The sequence below is a fragment of the Salvelinus fontinalis genome, chromosome 7, assembly GCF_029448725.1.
Source record: "Salvelinus fontinalis isolate EN_2023a chromosome 7, ASM2944872v1, whole genome shotgun sequence".
NCBI lineage: Eukaryota > Metazoa > Chordata > Actinopteri > Salmoniformes > Salmonidae > Salvelinus > Salvelinus fontinalis.
Window position 1 is genome coordinate 25291999 of NC_074671.1, and position 21435 is coordinate 25313433.

Sequence of the window (21435 nt, forward strand, 5' to 3'; positions counted from 1 at the left end):
GGAGGCTGTCATTATCATTCACACACAATCTATACACGGTAATATAATGTAATGCTGCAAGAGTGTCTCTCTCTCTCCTGTTGAGCTCAATAACCTCTGCCTAATAAAGGATTTTAAAGGCTTTGAGGGTTTTTATCAACTCTGACAAAGACTAAATGACTGTGAATTCAGCATTGACTAGAGAGGGTCAGGAACGGTGTTGTCGGAGTTAATGACATCACCAACAGAGAAGTGTCTACAGTCTTTGCAGTTTTGTACTGGGGACAGTTTACGTGACAAATTGTTCATTCATTCACTTATCCACTCATAACTGATAGTTTCCACACAGTTATGGCAGCAGACAGGAATCTTTCCTTGATTTTCCCAGCATGTGATCCTCATACTGGAATAGGATACCTGACCCGGAGGCTCCGTGAGCCCTGCTGACGGAAATAATCCTGCTCTCCTTTTTTTATCTCCCTTTTTATATCCCGGCCGTCTAGGCACGCCATCTCCCTTTTTAACTCCTCCTGTTTAAATTCCTCTTTATTTTGGTTGCCTCAATAGTCACAGGCTATTAGACTCCAGAGATATAGATCAGCACCCGAGCCAGTCTGTTTTTAAAATATCACACTGTCCCCCTCTGGCCGCTGCCTGTGAATGATTGCAGTGTGTTTGTGTGTGTGTGTGTGTGTGTGTGTGTGCGTGCGTGCGTGCGTGTGTATGCGTGTGTGTGGGTGCATGCTTCTCTATGTCTAAGTATGTGTCTGTATAGGTTCATCTGTAAAGATTTGCGTAAGTGTTTTAGTGTGTATGCGTGCGTGCGTGTGTTTTGCGGAAGCTCAAGCTCATTTCTGCAAGGCTGGTCTCCTGCGCTCCTCTGTTCGACAGATCGTTTTCATAACCACTTTTCTGAGGTCAGAGCCCAGACTGCTGCAGTCACGCAATCCCCCGCCTGCCGTCCTGCACTACACCACTACCACTTCACCAAAGCCTCTTAAAGGGCCAGCAGTCCCTTTGTCTCTGCTGCTGTTTTATTTAAAAAATATATATATTTATCCTTTATTTAACTAGGCAAGTCAGTTGAGATCAAAATCTTATTTACAATGACGGCCTACACCAGCCAAACCCGGACAACACTGGGCCAATTGTGCGCCGCCCTATGGGACTCCCTATCACGGCCGGTTGTGAGCTGAGCTCAGCAGGATGCTACGGTGGCAGGATGCTATGACACAACTGTGGTTGCTGCTCTTTAATAAAAGTATTAACATACACACTACCGCTCAAAAGTTTGGGGTCACTGAGAAATGTCCTTGTTTTTGAAAGAAAAGCACATTTTATGTCCATTAAAATAACATCAAGTTGATCAGAAATATAGTGTAGACATTGTTAATGTTGTAAATGACTATTGTAGCTGGAAACGGTTGTTTTTTATGGAATATCTACATAGGCGTACAGAGGCCCATTATCAGCAACCATCACTCCTGTGTTCAAATGGAACGTTGTGTTAGCTAATCCAAGTTGCTAATTTTAAAAGGCTAATTGATCATTAGAAAACCCTTTTGCAATCATGTTAGCACAGCTGAAAACTGTTGTTCTGATTAAAGAAGCAATAAAACTGGCCTTCTTTAGACTAGTTGAGTATCTGGAGCATCAGCATTCATGGATTCGATTACAGGTTCAAAATGGCCAGAAACAAAGAACTTTCTTCTGAAACTCGTCAGTCTATTCTTGATCTGAGAAATGAAGGCTATTCCATGCGAGAAATTGCCAAGAAACTGAAGATCTTGTACAACGCTGTGTACTACTCCCTTCACAGAACAGCGCAAAGTTTCTCAAACCAGAATAGAAAGAGGAGTGGGAAGTCCTGGTGCACAACTGAGCAAAAGGACAAGTACATTAGAGTGTCCAGTTTGAGAAACAGACGCCTCACAAGTCCTCAACTGGCAGCTTCATTAAATAGTACCTGTAAAACACCAGTCTCAATGTCAACAGTGAAGAGGCGACTCCAGGATGCTGGCCTTCTAAGCAGAGTTGCAAAGAAAAAGCCATATCTCAGACTGGCCAATCAAAAGAAAAGATGAAGATGGGCAAAAGAACACAGACACTGGACAGAAGAACTCTGCCTAGAAGGCCAGCATCCCAGAGTCGCCTCTTCACTGTTGACATTGAGACTGGTGTTTTGTGGGTACTATTTACTGAAGCTGCCAGTTGAGGACTTGTGAGGCGTCTGTTTCTCAAACTAGACACTCTAATGTACTTGTCCTTTTGCTCAGTTGTACACCGGGGCCTCCCACAGTTTGCGCTGATACTGAAGTACATTTTAGCAATTCCATTTACTTTTGAAACTTAAGTATGTTTAAAACCAAATACTTTTTGACTTTTACTCAAGTAGTATTTTACTGGGTGACTTTCCCTTTTACTTGAGTCATTTTCTATTAAGGTATCTTTACTTTTACTCAAGTATGACAATTGAGTACATTTTCCACCACTGCCGTCCTATGGGACTCTCAATCACGGCCGGTTGTGATACAGCCTGGATTCCACTCCACTTTGACAAGTCAGGCCCTAACCAGTCAATTAGTCCATTGAAACTCAGCGCCTATTTACACCCCTCTCTTTTTTCCTCTCAACAGAACGAGGAGGTTTTTGTGTTTCTGTCAGACTGGGCCATGACATGGTAATGGCTGTCTGGAGCTCTCGAATTCCGATGGCGCATTGACAAAGCCTACCATTGTCCACTGACCGCCTGTGTCCGACTCCCATGTTCTCCCCTGCCCGCACCCTGTCACAGACATACTGTGCCAGCCAACATACAATAACAACTGAGACTGAAGAGAGGGTGGGAGAGGTAGGGGTGGGGTGGGTTGGGTTGGGTGGAAGTCACAATTTGAGAGGCTGCAGTGCATTGCGTGTGAAGGTCGGGGCTAGAAATTGTCACATGTGGCCAAGTTCAGCGACTTAATTGAATCCAAACCTCCGGACAGACCGAGCGAGCTCCAGCAGTTCCACACAGATGGGGTGGCTGTGGCCATTTGATGTTTCGCTATGCTAATTGTCTTAGCTTTCTTTTCAAATGCTGTAATTTAATGGCTGATCCACATGAGCTCCTGGATGCTTTGAAATGTCATTATCTTAGGGAAATAACGCTGACACATACTGTATATGCAGAGCGTAATGTCGAATAAAAATGGCCTCTAGGTTTTGATGTGTTTTTCCAGATACATCCTGGAATCCCTGTTTTTGATTTTCATATTATGTCATCACTTGTGAACCCAAGGCACCCAGAATCCTGAGCCTTCTGTGAATCTACACAAAATATTGTGACGACCAGAGGTGGCGGTAAATCTGGGAGGGTGGGAGGGAGGACGGGGAGAGAGAAAGATCATACATGATACACAGAGAGAGGACAGACGAGAGAGAGAGAGAGAGAGAGGGAAGGAAAGAGGGAGGGAGAGGGAGAGAGACAGAGACAGAGACAGAGACAAAGACAGAGAGAGTCAGAGAGGAGGGGGAGAGAGAAAGATCATACGTGATACACAGAGAGAGGACAGACGAGAGAGAGAGAGACAGAGAGAGAGAGAGACAGAGAGAGAGAGGGAGGGAGGGAGGGAGGGAGGGAGGGAGGGAGGGAGGGAGAGAGAGATAGAGGGAAAGACAGAGAGAGAGACAGAGAGACAGAGTCAGGGAGGAGGGGGAGAGAGAGAAAGATCATACATGATACACAGAGCGAAGACAGACGAAAGAGAGAGAGCGCGAGAGAGAGAGGAGGGGGGGAGAGAACGAGCATACATGATACACAGAGAGAGGACAGACAGAAGAGAGAGAGACCGAGAGAGAGAGCGAGAGGGAGGGAGGGAGAGAGAGACAGAGAGAGACTCAGCGAGAGAGTCAGAGAGAGAGAGAGAGAGAACGAGAGAGGGAACACCAAGGTGTGGTGCCGTGTTGTGGGCCTCGCCAGGCCCTTAGGCCAGGGAGTGGTGTTGACACAGAGGCAGAAGGGTGTAAACTCCGTCGGAATAATTGAAGAGTCAAGGAGGCAGAACATGACAAGACAGGAGCACTTTATCTGCTACACGAATCATAACAGCACCAATACAAGTGATATAGTTGCATCTGGGCCCAGTCCAATGACAACAATGCCTCCACATATAAAGATAAAATATCATACTAAGTGTCACTCACGATATTACCACTCACAAAATGCATCCCCCCTCCCCAAGGTTAATGATATTTTCACATGACACCCCCCTTGTATTGAACCCACCCAATGAATTAACTCAAAACGTATAATTACAACCACAAATTACAATAACTGTAGCGACCCTGTGTTTATAAATGTGGATATCGACTTTGCCACTTCAACATGGTTTTGTGGCACTGTCGATGCCATGCAGGGCTACAAGTCAGACGGTTGAGGGTTTGTCAACCACCACAGACAAGCTCTCTCCCTGTCTGTTTCATTACACTACAATCATAGCTGGCTGCAGACAGTGATCAGCGATGCTATATTTATCATTTTCCACCATCAGGTTTCTGTGCCAATGCACCACACAACCAATTAGCAAATCCTAACTGCATACTGATTACCGACTTCGGGTGCTTCAACATCATGCGTTGTGTTTTCGACACCACAACCACATAGACTAGACCTATGTCAATCTTGACAAACAGAAAATACATTCCTCCATACCTTGTACCCAGTATGGAAGCCTTGGCTTGACAATCTCCGAATGTCATTCAACTTTTTGGTGTTTTGTAACTAATGACTGCTTACATTCATTAAATGGCCGGTGCACAGTTTGGAGTGGACGAACGTGCGCAGGTAGCATACGGGAGACTTTGAAGTAGCCTAATCAGATGAAAACATTGTGACTGGTTGTGTTTATGCCACACATAAAAGGTCAAACATTTTAAAAGTTAAATGACAAAATATTTAGGCTATACTGAAGCATTAGGTTGTAGGTGTGCAAGGAATAGCCGCTTGGATTTGAGAGGAGGCAGAGCGCGTGTTAAACATTCCTGAATAACTGGGCCTGCTGAGAGCATATGTGGCCACATTATTATTGGGAGAATGATGATTCGCAACAGACAGCACATTCAGCATCAGAAGTAAAAATACAGCCGGACTGGCCTGATACTGTGCCTTCCTAGACCTTAGAAACTGTCGACAGTAGACCCGTAACGAATGAAACATTAAATTCACAGGGCTCTTGCGACTTTATTCATATGACATATAATTTTGTACTCACTTTTAAAAACAACAATGCAGTATTTTTTGCATTGTGGTGTTTTAGGCTGGTCTATGTAGGATAATTGTATTGTCCTTAAACAAGATCAATAGGAGAGCTTTGAGTTGCGTGTCTCATGTCTTCACTGTTCTTTCGTGCGTAATGACGCAACTGGCCTCTCCGCTGCCTGTCACCTATTCTCTTTGTTCTTGTGGACTATAGAACTTTGGTGCAGCTTTTAATGATTGTACGTGTGGTATGATTGCTAATTAGCCTATTGCTGATCTGGACAAACAATCCACCTACCACTATTGTCACTATGAATGGATTGACAGTTAGACCGTGTTGACCTGTAGTTCGCGCGCAGAAAAGCGTAGTGCATAAGGGAAGTACCAAACCCTAATAGGGTAGGCGCATGCAAGCAGATGAGGACATTTGGCCAGAATGGAAACAATTATATAGTAAAACCTACCAAGCGGTGAATGTAAACCAGGAGAAAAAACACACACCATAAAGCAGGGAATCATTGAAAATAATTTAGATATTGCCGTGATTAAACCACGGTATGTTTAAATACATTAACGACATTGCGTGCGAACGGATCGGTATCCTGTAGATCCGACTTCCCTCTGTGAAAGGGCGTCTGCGTCTCCATGAATGTGCCCTTTGAGTCGTCTCAGCGCGAGGCATGTTGAATTTACTGTATCAAGTAATAGGGGTGATGTTACTTCAAACAGCCACTGGAACGTTCAATTGATGTTATTATGGTCTTTTTTTACGACATGGTCCGACTGAGTCATGTTCATGGATTCTTGTGTTGCACCCTTAAATTTCTCTGTGGATCTACTGTGTGATGTCTGTTGGCGGCTGGGAGGAAAAAACTGGGAATTTGTTACAGGTAGAGAATTCCATCTGAATATGGAAGTTTGGATCAAAGTTCAAATTCTCAATTCTATGGTTCAGAACTTCCACATTTCCCCAAGAGGAGACCTCGTGAACCCATGCGAGAAACTGATAAGAGTGAGAAAAAAACGTGTCATTCAACGCCTAATGAAATGTCGATGACATCGTCGACAACGGCTGAGGTGGGAGGCGACGGTCAACAGGTCCCGATTGGGGTTGGGTTTGGGTGCTGCTCTGTTGATGCACATTTAATACTGGCGCTCTGATGAAAACAAACACTAGTACGTACATTAGTGTGGAGAATTTCCCCGGCATCGCACGCAACCTATACGGGTGCTCTGCCAAGGGAGCCCCAGCAGCTGCTGAATATGAGCACAACATACTGTTCCTCAGCTGGCCAATTTAAACACTATACTCAGGGCCATGTCAACAGACCGTGCGTGGCATGGAATTCTTCCTTTGCGCTTGTAGCTACCTCCCGTTTGTAGCTAGTACAGGGGCACATCTTGATGAACTAATGTTAAAAGAAAATAGCATGCCCTCGACCCTTAGTCGTTTATTTTTGAGTGAAATCGTACTAGTTGACATTTATCGAAATCAAATCAAGAATTCCGTAACAATAAGAAGACATTGTATTATTTGATGTCATAGTCATTCATTCTGCATTGTCCCATGAGTAAGTTATTATAGCGATCTGTATTCGTAGCACCAGGTCTCACTGTAATAAGGTCAGGATCAGGGATGATTTTGACAGTAACTGCTTCAAAGTGGGCTAGTAGGCTAGAGGTTCGGGTTACCAGGCTAGACTATGGTTTCACTTTGTTATTTCAGATATGGGCACTTAAAGTATGTGCCCATGACAGCTCAGGTGTGCGACCAACTTACATAGAAAACCATGGTGATGCATGTACAGTAGGCATCATTAACAGGCAATGGGGAAGAGTGTTTGTGCTCTTTGTACAGTGGCCAAATACAAAGTGCTGTACAACTGGCATAGGGCCCCAATTCATTAGCTCAGATTAGCTCAATTTCAGTTGCTATAATGATAGACATCTGGGATGAGGCCTGTAAAACGCCAGCGCTGCGCTTTGTAACTGAGTGCTGTTTAATTGGAAATGAGACAGAAGCTATTGCAGAAAACAAACACATTTCCTGTTGGGTCTTTGAGAGGTGCCAATGCCAGCCCATAAATAAGTAAATATCACTATGAAATCTTTACGTGTTTAACTGGAGCTCTTGGCTGTTAGAATGTTGAAGCTGAGAATTTATGAATGGCGTACAAATGTGTGGTTTTTTTCACATAATTTTTTCCCCAGCTTGTTAATTAAATTATTATTATTAGTTTATGCTCAGATAATAAATGACACTGCAGTTCTCAAAGAGACACAACTAGATGAAATAGGGTGAGTTTGACACCGTGGCACAAACAATCAATCAACGGAATGCCATGCAGACACTAAGCACCACTGACTCCATCTTGTGAAGAGAAACACTTCATCAGAAGTCTACTGATACATTCTTCCCTACCCATCTCTCACGTACAGCTTCTTTTCTCTGTTTTATTTTACTCCGGCAGCTCAGTTTTAGACATTTAAAGCCTCAAAGCTGATCTCCCTGCAGTGCTGAGCGACGTGATGTCATTCAAAAGCCTAGTGAGGCCGAGGCTGTAAATCCGGCAGCATTAGGGCCTGGCGTGGCCCTGTTTACTGTCAAACACTTATAACATACCTTAGTTTCTTCTGTGTTACAAATTGTGCTTGGGGGCTCGAGAGCCCTGCCAAGGAGTAGTCACGCAAAGGGTTCTGCAGCGAATAACTGGAGCATTCATTAGTCGTAACTGTCCTCTGCCACTTCTCATTCAGAGCAATTACTCCCTTATGTGCTTGGAGCCATCCACTGTTGTTTGTGTTAGCTCCTTTCTCCAGTTCACTTTCTTTCTCTCTTTTAAATTCTCTCTCTGTTTTCTCTCCCTCTCTCTCGCTTTCTCTCCCTCTCTTCTCTCATACAACAATGAAATATTTTCTGCTTCCCTCATTCCGTTGCCATTGCTCTGTGTTATACAGTATGTCACACAGACAGGTGGGCCAGAGAAGTATATAAATAACAAAGTTTTCTGCATATTCTTTTGTGCGTTCTAACCCTAACCCCCAATGGAGTAATTCATCCTATCACCACATATAACCAGATCAATTTACAGGACAGTAAATGTTGGCTGGTGAACCCAGTGACAGCATGGTAACCCAATGTCCAGTACAGTACAGCACTTTACTGATTGGCTGGTTTTCCATAATCGCTCCCTTCTTCCACACCAATCTTTGCCCACATTGTTAACTTGGGGTCATGCCCAGGACCACCTTGTTACCCCGACATTACTTTTCGCTGGAACAGCCATACTGAAAAGCTTGCCCCTCGATTTATTCATTAACAGATCCTTTTACTGCCAACAGTGCGCCCGTTGTGAGCGCCCATCTCAAATTGTCGAAATCCTGCGTGATAGCTAATATGTCCTGATATAGGAAACTGGCAATGGGGGGAGACCGGACTCCTGCCAACAAGTCTATGGTTGGTGATGCGTTGTAATCAATTGCTTGATTAGCAAAATCTACTGGAAGGCATGGTTAAATGCACCTTTGAAAAATAAAGGTGTTTAGCTGGATTATATGTCCCTGAAAACTGGACAGACATGCAAAACACATTTAAATATCACTATCAATACATTTATCCATCTAAAATATCAGATAAAAAATATATAAGATGAATACATATACAACAGCTTTCAATACCGAAGTGCTTCGGTTTAAGTTAAACAACTTAAGTCAAACACTGGCTTTTTGGGGGGGATTAAAGAGCTTATGTTTGCTAAAGTATTATTGTTATGGGACTGCTTTATATAAAAGTACCATGTATGTAAAATGTGCATGCAAAACGTGTATGTAAAATGTATATGTAAAATGTATGTATATGCAGCAAAAAAGCTTTACATTTTTTTTTAAGTTATTTGTCCTCTGAAGAGGGTGGGTGGTGGAGGGGTTATTACATTTAAAAAATACACATTTTAAATAAAGATTTTAAAAAGTACACATTTTTAGCCCTTTTTCTCCCCAATTGGTGGTTACATTCTTGTCCCATCGCTGCAACTCCCCTACTGACTCGGGAGAGGCGAAGGTCAAGAGCCATGCGTCCTCCAAAACACAACCCTGCCAAGCCGCACTACTTCTTGACACACCACTCACTTAACCCGGAAGCTGGCCGCACCAATGTGTCGGAGGAAACACCGTCCAGCTGGTGACCAAAGTCAGCTTGCAGGTGCCTGGCCCACCACAAGGAGTCACGAGGGTGTGATGGGACAAGGAAATCTAAGGCACTGCATCTCAGTGCTAGAGGTGTCACTACAAACCCTGGTTCGATTCCAGGCTGTATCACAACCAGCCGTGATTGGGAGTCCCATAGGGTGGCGCACAATTGGCCCAGTGTCGTCTGGGTTAGGGTTTGGCTGGGGTAGGCTGTCATTGCAAATAAGAATTTTTTCTTAACTGACTTGCCTAGTTAAATACTAGGTACCACATCTGCAAACAATACAGTGTACTTACACAGAGGAAAACAGGTATTTGTATGTGGTTGTTACAGTCTTAAAAGACCAAAAATTATCAAATCTAACAGCCCAATAAACATTTCATTTGTCATAACAAACATTGTCTTTTTATAACAGCTGATTAACATTTGAAGACCTTGTTGAGTGCAAATTCATATTAACCCCCCCAAAACATGAATCGAAACATATGAATGAACAGCAGGAGTTGCTAACTGAGAATGAATTGCTATATAAATGGAAAACAAAGCAATAGCTGCTTCCTACATATTGCCTATCTAGCTCATTGCCAGTACATTGAGATGTATAAAGGCCTAAGTGACATGCAGGGGAGGGGAACATCATTTCGCTTGTCTGACCTTAGAGCTTAGCAGCCTGCTTGACTGTGATTACAGAGGACAGACTCCAACAATGGTGTTGGGCCAACAAAGGGCCTCTCGGTTCCATATGAAGGGCACACAAACAAACCGCCATGCTGTGTTCTCAGCTCTGTGCTGCTCTGTGGTGCTCAACAGTAACAGTTTGCTGTTTTCTGTTTGCAGTGTGAGGCCCCTCAATAAGGATTTGTGGTAATTCACTTATGGCCATTTGTGATCCTGGGGGGCGTCCTGTGGGCTTTGTTCGCCAGTGGCCACTCAAGCGGAGAGGTCAGCTCAGACAAAGGGAGCGTCAAGCCTTTGATTCAAACGGCCAACGAGTTAGACATTAGGATCCTAAATACATACACCAGCTTGTCATTCAGACCCTTACTGCACACATACAAGAGGTTAACATGTTAACACTATTTTATAGTATTATATAGAGCTGAGTTACAAGGTCAAAAGCTCTTTGCAACGAATGTTCAATTCAGCGGATAGAATCGCATTATCGTATTAGTTACCTCAACGGGAGGAAGAAGCATTCATATTTGCATTGCAAATGGAATGATAAGCATACACGTATACTTATGTTGCTCATGCAAACATAACTTGCTCACGCAATGCATAAATAATTACCCATGGCATTGTGTGCAACGGCAAAAAAAAAGGGCAATATTGGCATTTAGGTTTGTCAGGAGCTGTCGTAGGGAGAGATGCTCCAAGTCAGTGAAGCACACGCAGATGGGAAGAGATTCCTACACAGTGGATTCAATAGGAATACGCAGCAGGGGTGTCAGCTCTCAGAGTGTGAATGAAGTGACTGGAGGGAACTGTGTCTCGGGAGGTAGCCAAGCGGTTAAGAGCTTTGGGCCAGTAACTTAATAGTCACTGGTTCAAATCTCAGAGCCGACTGGGTGAAAAACTATCGATGTGCCCTTGAGCTAGGCACATAACCCTAATTGCTCCTGTAAGATGGTCTGGATAAGAGTGTCTGCTAAATGACTAAAACATATCTCTTAGTGGGGTTGATAATCACAGAGCCTTAACAACACTCCTCATCCTTCATTCAGGGGAAGAACGAGGACCACTCATCATCACCAGAGCCATGCATTTACGGGGTTCAGCAAACCTTTTTAGAATTTTTAATATTGTTCTAATTCTAGATATTCAGATACATAGAATTGTTCAAATATTCCCCATGTATTGGTAATAGGGAGCTAACATGGCTGCCATAGAATGTTGTAGTGTCATGAAACGTACATATCCTAACTCTCTAAATACATGGCTCGGGTCATCTTCAGGTTCCATCGCAGGGGATAATCGGGAGAGATGTAAAGATGAGCAATCAGATGTCCGTTGTTGTAGAGGAAGAAGATATTGTGGCGGACATTGGATTGGACACACTGGGTTATGTTAGCAGTAGGGAGACAATAGTAGGCCTTTCTATGAACCACACCCGTTTATAATGCATTACGATCACATTTTTAGTACCCGCTATCACTTTATAGGTGATTATAAGACTCACTAAAAGCATATAATATAGCATTTCCGAATGTATGTACATGCTGTAACATCATTCACTATGCACTAGACAGAATGTACACATACAGGAGGTCAGAACACCATGAGAATAGAGTCCACGTTACAGTAATTCAAAAGACAAAAATGTTTGACATAGGCAGGAATGACCTTTGTCTTCTCAAGAACGTTTGGGGTGACAGGGAAGAATAGTGGAACGGAATCAGCAGGATGAGGAACGAAGAGGAATGCGGCCACGGGCAACTTATCTAGGATTCTGTTCTGGTCCTCTCTGACACCGCAGCACAGCGGCAACGGCTCGTCACTTTGGATAATTCGTCAGACCTGTTTTGACACATGACATTCAACTGTAACGATACGTTGAAACCCCAGGATCCCTCGGGCGCAATATATCGCGTGCAAAATAACTGACCGTGTATCTACATGAGACACACAAGGTACTGGATTTACAAGGGTTGCAGTCTTTACTTTGTAGTGGGATCGTGATAAATGTTCAAGTGATGACTTTATTGTCTGGTTTTATTGTTCCTTCACCGTGACACAATAGTTGGGTGGCAGTTTGGTCACAAGCACCAATTGAACGGTCAATTAGTATGCTTTATCTGTCTGGAGATTGGTGCCTCTGTTGCCTCTTTTAGTCATTTACACAATTAGCCAACCATGTAGACGGCACGGCATAGTGAAACATTTGTTCTCTAAATGCTTTTAAGATGTGCAACTCCACACATCATTAACTTTTGGGGTGGATGTCTACAACTTGTCACAATCACTAATTGATAAAACATTACGGCACACTTCCACTGTTATCCCTTGTTCAGTGTCGTGAGTCTGTACCCTGAGTGTACAAAACATTAAGAACACCTTCCTAATATTGAGTTGCACTCCCTTTTGCCCTCAGAACAGCCTCAATTCGTTGGGAAATGGACTCTACAAGGTGTCGAAAGCATTCTACAGGGATGCTGGCCCATGTTGACTCCAATCATTCCCACAGTTGTGTCAAGTTGGCTGGATGTCCTTTGGGTGGTGGACCATTCTTGATACACACGGGCAACTGTTGAGCGTGAAAAACCCAGCAGCGTTGCAGTTCTTGACACATTTAAACCGGTGCGCCTGGCACCTATTACCATACCCCGTTCAAAGGCACTTAAATCTTTTGTCTTGCCCATTCAACCTCTGAATGGCAGACACACACAATCCATGTCTAAATTGTCTCAAGGCTTAAAAATCCTTCTTTAACCTCTCTCCTTACTTTCATCTACCCTGATTGAAGTGGATTTAGCAGGTGACATCTATAAGGGATCATAGCTTTCACCTGGATTCACCTGGTCAGTCTATATAATGGTGTTCCTAATGTTTTGTACAGTCAGTGTATATTGTATGTACAGTACAGTATCTCAATATTGTGGAGACATGTTTGATCCTGTGCCCATGGCAAATACTGACACAGTTTACAGACTTTCACTGTCTGAAATCTCCTGTTGTAAGTCTTAGCTTACATGTCAACAACATGTTGATGCATCATTGCACTCTATAGTGCTAAACTAAGGGACTTCTCCGACCAGAGGTTTCATATGTATGGGGCAACTTCCTGATCGACGACCTCAAGGTAGAAAAGTTTAGTGGGACACAAGGGCCTTTGTGGCGTGATTAAAACCGGAGGACGTCTAGGGCCCGACATATTGCTGACGTACATTGAGCATGAGGTTTAGGTTCCTGTAGCCACCCTCTTCCCCATTCTTGGCTCATTTATAGTGCTGAGGACAAAAGAGGCAGACATGTCTTACCAAAGCAGTTTCCTCAAAGTGTTGCACTGTGGCAGGAAGGTCCAGTCCTTAGTTTCATGTCAACTAGTACCTGACATTTAGTTACATCACATTGTTTCCACAGACAACCCCCTCTGGCACACAGCCAGGTCTGAATTTACTATGCGCAATGTCAACAAGTCTGCGTGCGAAGCCAACAAGCTGATCTAAAAAAGTACAAATATTGACAAAGTTCCTCAGACTACAGTACAAATGTAAGATCTTATTTTGGCCTTATTGTCACTGCAAAATAATCCTGCAGCAACAGGATTTGAACATTTAGTGGTTAGGCTATTAGCTTGCCAAAAGTAGGCTACATGAAAAGTGCAATACTGTTTTCAGTGCATTTATGTAAATCACAAAGCTCATCTGCAATTCCTGCAGTGCAATAAAATTCTCAGAAACAGAATAGTGATCAAATTAAGATCCTACATCTGTATTAGGTTGGAAAACAACATTTAGAAAGATTTTATAGGATTATCACAGATAAAGTGTAGATAATGCAGGCTGTTGAACCTCTCAACACAAAACAGAGCCACACTGACAGATGGATCTAATGAAACACATGTTCCAGAGGTTAAAATAAGCATGAAATCCGATATAGAGGCCTTTAAAACATTTTGATTTACCATGTAACGCATAGAAATATAATTGACCTCATCCCACACATTTACAGTAACTGTGTGGTGACGAACATCCAACCTGTTGTGTAAGGAAGGAACGAGGTTGGAGACAGGTTTTTTGTGTGTGATTGTGTGTGTCTGTGTATGTGTGTGTGTGTGTGTGTGTGTGTGTGTGTGTGTGTGTGTGTGTGTGTGTGTGTGTGTGTGTGTGTGTGTGTGTGTGTGTGTGTGTGTGCGTGCATGTTTGGGGATTTGTGTGCGTGTGTGCGCGCCCGCGTGCATGCATGAGTGTAGGAGTGTGCACGTGGCCCTAGGGGATTTCAATATGATAGTACACTCTCTTGAAGAGCACAGGGCAGTCAGACTAAACAACTGTTATTGTGATACCAATGGATGGACCTGAACTGAACTGCTCTGGCTCTGTCATAGAACCCCATCAGTTTTCACTGGATGAGACTAGTTCTCTTACTCATCTCTAATGGGAGCACATAACGACTGTAGGAGACCCAATCTAATTACAGGGGGAAAAGCATCCTAAACATGCAGCAAAATGGCCCTTTGCAGTTCCTTCTGATTCGGTTTAGAATGACGGGAGCTCAAACAGACTTCAATCAGACTTCAAGTCCCACGTTGCACTATGGATGCTCTCTGAGGACTGGGTACATTAGACACGCAAACATATCTCTATAAATCATTGTTGTGTTTTCATTGGAACTTCAGAAATCCACTAACGCTATGTGTGACTCCGTCAGACATCCCCAGCAGCACTATCAGCAGTTTATAAGAAGCAAAGATTGCTGCCAAGCTTAAATTTATCACATCTCTAGATTGGATTAGGTTTCACAACTCTGTTCGAATCTTTCAGCATGGACGCTGTATCTCAGAGGCCGGAAACAGAGTAATTGAGAATGAAAAGATTATCTTGCATTGATAATTGTTAGCCAGCTTAGACACTAACGCGAACATGCCCAGGCTTGTATTTGATCAACCCTCAGTGACAGATATAACCAGAGGTGGCAAAAAAAATTACCGCAGCAGGAGGTCCCATTTGTCCCCTTAGCCATCTGCCTTATGCCTCCCCTTGTCCAGAGGAGGGAGTGTCAGGGAGGAGGTGTGTGTGAGTGCCAGCCCAATGTGCCAGGCCCCGTAGGGGTGATGATGGGCGAAAGGGAAACCCGATCAGTCAGCTACGAGGAGCACGGCGCGCCGCCCGGGGCGAGAAGAGAGACGGTGAAAGACGTCGTCAAAATAAGCCTTAGTCACACCTTGGCTGGCAGTCCAAACTGTCTGTAAGGCCATCCTCCCATCGCTTGACTACCAAGCCCACAGATGGAAGTGGAAATGCTCTGCCTGGGTAGCAGGGCATGCCGACTGGGTGCTTCTTTATCTAAGTCTATGTCATATTTCAGCTGCTGTTTGCCTAGCATCAACACACATACAAGAATGTCATGGTCTTTCTGAGTAAATAACAGCCCATCACACAGCCATACAGCCTATCACACAGCCCATCACACAGCCCATCACACAGCCCATCACACAGCCCATTACACAGCCACAGAGCCCGTCACACAGCCCGTCACACAGCCACACTGATCTCTCTGAACTGTAGAAACAGTACACATACTGTAGATGTTTTACTGTAATTCTAGGCTAGTGCACCCAGCAGGCACACACACACACACACACACACACACACACACACACACACACACACACACACACACACACACACACACACACACACACACACACACACACACACACACACACACACACACACACACACACACACATCACAACTGCTGCTACCAGGCTGTTATTATACTGCTCAGTTCATACAGTGTCCCCCATCCCCCCTTCCCCAGTACACATGGAAATATTGGACGATAAATTGTTCCTTCCTGTATTATACTTATGCTACAATGTTCATTCTATTCTACTGAGCCATTTACTTTATGTTCGTATTCTTATCTTTTATATTTTTTAATTGTTGTTGCATTGTCGAGGAGGAACCTGCAAGTAAGCATTTCATTGGACGACGTACACCATGTGCATTACGTACATACGACTAATAAAACTCGAAACGAACTATCTTGAAACTATCTCTCTATTCTATCACACTTTTCATTATGTTCCACAGATACTATTGATCTTAACGTATTGTTATTCTATAACTACAAGACATGGCATAAGTGTCTTGCCTTGGATTAAAATCATATGACTCTAAAATACAGCCATTTCAATGATCCTCCAGTTCTTCAGTATATGCCACTTTCCATTCCTGCAGCCTTTCAGAAGCTTGCAGTGCGTTAGCAGGGATTAGATCCCCAGGACTGATAGAGGGGAAGAGAGAAAGGAGAGCAGATGGGCCTGTCCTTCATTACTGGGTCAGGACTCAACCCATCTGATCCTCATCACAGGCCCTATTGACTTCCTGATAACGGAAAATAAATAACATCTGAGAGGTAGCGTGATAGTGGATAGCACAGAGGACCAGGAACAATGGGGATTCACTGGTGAAGTTGCAGAGTTATTTGGGGGTTTCTATTGGTCCCTCCTGCTACGTTATGTTGCATTACAGTCATAAAGCAGACGCTCTTATCAAGAGCACCTTATTGCACAGTCATTATATAGTATATTGACTGTACATGTGAACCCACAACATTTGTGCAGCTAGCACTACCTAGAACATACAACTTAGCAAACATGCCGTAAACTTATTACGCTGAATGTTTTTGTCAAACCTGTTAGTTCACGTTAGAAACCCAGGGATATGCATCTATTGTTATCTTTACCGAAGCAGTGTATGTCCTACAAATTTGGGTTTACCCTTCAATTACCCTTCCTAATATACAGCGTTAAGCACATTCCTGTGTGATTGGAGACTGAAGAGATTGAGATTGAAAGGACTCAGACCTGTCGTGTGGGATAGACTGTGAGGAGCTTAGTGGAATATAGAATACACGGGGGGAATAACTGGAAGCATGAAGACAAAAGAGAACGGTTACTTAATCTGCAGTGTAAACCCAGAGCTGACTAATTACACTGAAATCCCAGGGCTGTGACCCGCCATTAAAACATGGTGGGGAATTACAGCTCACTGCTCTGACAACAGAGACCCAACGATAGGTCCTGTCACAGACACAGCAATCTGGTGTCTAAAACCCAGGCAGATTCATACGGTGCTGTAATCTGGTTTAATTAAAACATTGTAAACACTGGGAGGTTGTAGATGAGAGTAAACATATAAACACACACACGTACACACACACACACACACACACACATGCGCACACAGACACACTCTAACACACATGCACATAAATGTCTTAATTGTATTGTTTATATCATTTGTTTGTTGTGTTGCCTGTATATCGTTCTATTTAAAAGTTGTGTCTATCAATCTATTCGTGTTTTGTAACTTGTCATGTTTTGTGTTTTTTTTTTGTCGGCCCCATGAAGAGTAGCTGCTGCTTCTGCAAAAGCTTATGGGGATCCGAATAAACAAATGAACAAATAAACACACACACGCTCACAGAGGGGAGGGGAGGGAGGCTAGAGCTGTGGTTCTCAAATAGTGGGTCATGGTCAGTGACTTTTGGGTTAAGGCTTAACATATTCTTTGGTCTATTTATTGGGTCACAGGCAGGTCAAATGGCTTCAGCAGCGTCAGAAAGTAAAACATTGGGAGCCACTAGGTTAGAGACCTGAGTTATATGTGTAATCAAGGCTAATACGACTTACCTAACCATACATAGGGGAAACCAAGGCAACATTTTTGGCTTTTATGATTTGTGTCACAGAAAACACAGAGAAAGGAGCTACGTTGAGCATAGGTTGATTGCTTCCAGTTCTGCAAATGTCTGCAAAGGTTTAGTGCTGGCTTCATTGTAACCTAAAGCTTTTGCATTATGTCGAGGCACACAAGTTATTGACTACTCACAAACCCATGGGGGAGACAGGATTGGATACTGTTCAACTTCCTTCAGTGAGGATATACAATTGGAATCTACAAGGATTCTATTGTATGCCGACTCAGTCAAACCATATTTTATCTGGATCTAATGTAGTCAACTGTACTGCCTCCAACCATGCAGCTACCTTAGAGGCATAATCCTTGGAGAGGGCCTGAGAGCTGAACATGATAGATGGATCAAGTCGACACACATTCAAAGTTCAAATACCAGACATCCATGCTCATCACAGTCCTCAAGAGCACTGGAAATAATCTGCATTGATTTAAATGAGTACTGCACTACACAGTGGTTAGCTATCATGACCTCTTAACATATAAATTGAACAGTAACCAATAGGTTGTTGTATATTAAACAATATACCTGTATACAGTATATACTGTAAGTATCACGTATGTATTCTACACTCACATAATGCCAATAGGTCTTATAGGCTTGATACAAACAAAACCTCAATATTTTATAACATTTTCCAATTACTGTGGGTTATCCAGTTCCCTTAGACCCTTAGGGTAAATTTGCACGCAACTGTACACACTACACTCTTTATTACTGTATACTCTGTTCTGCTCCACCCAATGGTACGAGACAGGGGCGGACTGGGACCAAAAATAAGCCCTGGCATTTCTAACATACCGGCCCATTTTCTTCTTTGAGGCCCCCACACCAGCCCATTTTCTTCTTCAAGGCCCCATTATTAGCCAGGACATGACCATTTTGCATAAAAAAAACAAATAAGACAAGCCAACTATGTTAAAAATGGACCAGCCCATCTGGCAATTGCCCAAAATGCCAAATGGCTAGTTCGCCCCTGGTATGAAAATAACCGCTATCAGCCACTGTCTCCTGATCCAGCCAAAACCAGACACCAGGGCCCGTATCCATAAAGCGTCCGAGAGTAGGAGTGCTGATCTAGGGCCTTTCAGATAACAATTGTTAAGATTATATGGACAGGTGGGGTCCTGATCCTAGATCAGCACTCCTAGTCTGAGACGCTTTGTGGATACGGGCCCAGATATGTCGTTATTGTTTCTGTCTTTTCCAGTCATCCTCCCATCTGTATGCCTCCCATCCTCATCTCCCTCCTGATCCTGCCTCTGAGACCTCTAGTCCTCCTAGTGGTGGGAAGGAAGACGGCACCCTTTTATTCTGACCGGGGCCAATAAGAAACCACTAGATATAATAGGATAGCGCAGACACAAGGCGTCACTTTTATGTGAGGTTCTATTCCTGCTGTCTTTACGAGGAAGTCATGTAACAAATGAGAGCTGACTAGATTCAATTCAGAGAATGATCGAGATCTGAGGAGGACAAATGCTTAATGCCAAACTATAATTGATCTCATTAAATAGACCTAAGCATCAAAGCATCTAATCTGCTCAACATGACTACTGTCCTCTGTAGCTCGGTAGGTAGCGCATGGCGCTTGCAACGCCAGGATAGTGGGTTCAATTCCTGGGACTACCCATATGTAAAATGTATGCATGCATGACTGTACGTGACTTTGGATAAAAGCGTCTGTTAAATGGCATGTATTACATATTACAGATAAGAACAGGCTAAATTAGAATAACTATTCCTTTGTATGATTATTTCTTCACTATGCCCACCACTGAAGTTAGAATACATTTCCAAGCTACTGTACGTTGCTTTGATGATATCTAGTCCCTCTGTGATCAAATCCATTAAATCCACCATGTCTTCATCTCACACTGGCACTTTCAACAGCCTTAGCACCTGTGATCTGCGTGATGGATAAACTGCCCTCTAGGTCAGGTTAATGGGGTTAAAGGGTCCCCGAAAGGTGCCACCATGCAAAGAGTTGAGAGGTCAGGGAAGTGCATCAGGGTATGTGAGCTTTGACCCTGCTTCAGTGTCATAGAGAAAAGGACAGCAGAGTACATCAGTCCTGCTCCTGCCTTCCTCCAAGCTAATTGATCATTCCAGCCAAATCGTTCTCTACTTGACTACAGTATACCTGTTCACCCCAATCCATTTTAAAGCCCAACAGGCACTGATGTGATTGTGATTGCTGTTGCATCCTCAAAGGAATTGCCTTGAATGAGGCAATTTATGTTCATTGCCCCTGTGCCCCACTCACACTTCAGCAGGTAGAATCCCTGTTCATAATAAAGGCAAAAAAGCATTGGGGTTGAGCATGTGTTTTGTTTTAGATCTCTCTCTCTGTCTCTCTTTCTCTCTCTCTTTCTCATGTTTCATTTGAGCTTTCTCTCTCTCGTGTTTTGTTTGAGCTCTCTCTCGCTCTCTCTCGCTCTCTCTCGCTCTCTCTCGCGCTTTCTCTCTCTCTCTCTCATGTTTCATTTGAGCTCTCTCAATCTCTCTCACTTTCTCTTTCTGTCTCTCACGTGTTTCGCTTGGAATCTCTCTCTCATTCAGCTGTTTCCTGAGAGATTTGTTTTGACCTCAGTGCCATGGAGGCCACGGGCCCACAAAATGTTTTTAGGTCTTTTTCTGAAGTGCCCCATAAATATTTGAACGCTCTGTGGATGAGGAGTAACGAGGGAGTAGAGAGAGCGAAAAGAGCCAGACACTCAAAACACACTGATGATAGATGTTGCTGGAACGCACCCGCCTGTTTTCGCTATTGTTTGAATACGCAAGAGACTTGAGGGGAAAGTAACGACTTAAAAGAGAGAAAGAACATTATCAGGTCATCTGGCAGAGAGGAAAACATCTTTCCCCACTTTAAAGTATTACAGATTGTTGGTTGATACTGTACTGGAGGGACACTCTGTAACTCAGTGTAACTTAGTGCCGAGTATAAAAATCAAGTCCACAGCATAAAAATCAGGGTTGGCAGTCAATTGGCAGTCAATTGAAGGCAGTCAATTAAGGAAGTGATTTGAATAGAAAGCAAAAAAATATCAAACAACCTTTGAAATCAATCGGTTCTACTTCAGTTTGTTGGGAAGTCATTGAAAATAGATGTCAGTTTTCAATTATTGAATTGAAATGTCAGTTTACTTCTTGAATTGACTGCCCTCAATTCAAATTGACCCCAACCCTGATAAAAAATAACCAAGACCTGGATGGAAGACAGCTCATGAGATAGACAGAAAAGAGGAGGCAAAACAAGAAAAAGGGAGGAAAGTTATGATAAGCCCGAAAGTATTTGTACAACGTTACAGTATAAGATAGTGGAGAGTGATGTTGATTGTTGAAGAAGTAGTGGAGAGAAGCTAAAATAATTAATATATACTTAATAATAATATAATATAATTAATAATATATGTCATTGATTACCCCTCGTAAACCTAACCAACATTTAAAATATTGCAAATGAACATCAAATAACCTGTTCAAATGCACTTGTGTGCTAAATGACAATTTACTTAAAATTTTTCTCACAACCAGAATGTTCTTAAAACTATGCCTGAGGATATGTTGAATAACCATGTGTCTCACACAGTTTGTG

The 21435-nt window shown here is 43.2% G+C and overlaps 1 protein-coding gene across 1 annotated transcript in view; it reads right to left on the reverse strand.

Moving 5' to 3' along the window:
• Nucleotides 1–21435, reverse strand: part of LOC129859270 (uncharacterized) — a 69753-nt gene that overhangs the window by 45156 nt on the left and 3162 nt on the right. The gene's annotated exons all lie outside the window — the stretch shown is intronic.